Genomic DNA, 991 nt, shown 5'->3' on the forward strand with positions numbered 1-991 from the left:
ATGTATATCCAGCTATGCCAGCATCATTTGTTAAAGAGACTATCTTTTCTGCAATTAATGGACTTTGGCCTATTGTCAAATATCACCTGCTCATACACATCTGGATTCTCAATTCTGTTCCATTGGTCTATGTATTGTTGTTGTAATAGTACCAGGCTATTTTGACTACTGTGGCAGTATAAAGGGTTCTAAAATCAGGTAGTGTGAGGCCTCCCACTTTGTTCTTCTTCTTCAGTAATGCTGTACTTATCTGGGGCCTCTTCTCTTTCCATAGGAAGGTGGTGATTTGTTTCTCCATCTCATTAACAAACGTTGTTGAAATTTGAATCGGGATTGCATTGTATCTGTAGATCGCTTTGGGTAGAATTGACATTTTCACAATGTTGAGTCTTCCTCTCCATGAGCAAGGTATGTTTTTCCACCTATGTAGTCTCTCTTTTGGTTGCTTACAGTCGTGTCTTGTAGTTTTCATTGTATAGGTCTTTTACTTCTCTGGTTAGATTTATTCCTAAGTGTTTTATCTTTTGAGGGGCTATTGCAAATGGTATTGATTTGGTGATTTCCTCTTCAAAGTTTTCTTTGTTAGCGTAGAGGACTCCAACTGATTTTGGTATGTTTATCTTCTATCCTGATACTTTGCTGAAATCTTCTATTAGTTCCAATAGTTTTCTCATGGATTCTTTGGGGTTTTCTGTGTATAAGATCATATCATCAGCAAATAGAGATACTTTTACTTCTTCCTTACCAATTTGGATACCCTTTGTGTCTTTTTCTAGCCTAATTGCTCTGGCTATGACCTCCAGCACAGTGTTGAATAAGAGTGGTGAAAAGGGCATCCTTGTCTGGTTCCCATTCTCAGGGGGAATGCTTTCAGACTCTCTCCATTTAAAATGATGTTGGCTGTTGACTTTATATAAATGCCTTTTATTATGTTGGGAAATTTCCCTTCTATTCCTATTTTGTTGAGAGTTTTTATCATGAATGGGTGTTT

Source organism: Trichechus manatus, unplaced genomic scaffold (genome assembly GCF_000243295.1).
Source record: "Trichechus manatus latirostris isolate Lorelei unplaced genomic scaffold, TriManLat1.0 scaffold00094, whole genome shotgun sequence".
Classification (NCBI taxonomy): Eukaryota; Metazoa; Chordata; class Mammalia; order Sirenia; family Trichechidae; genus Trichechus; species Trichechus manatus.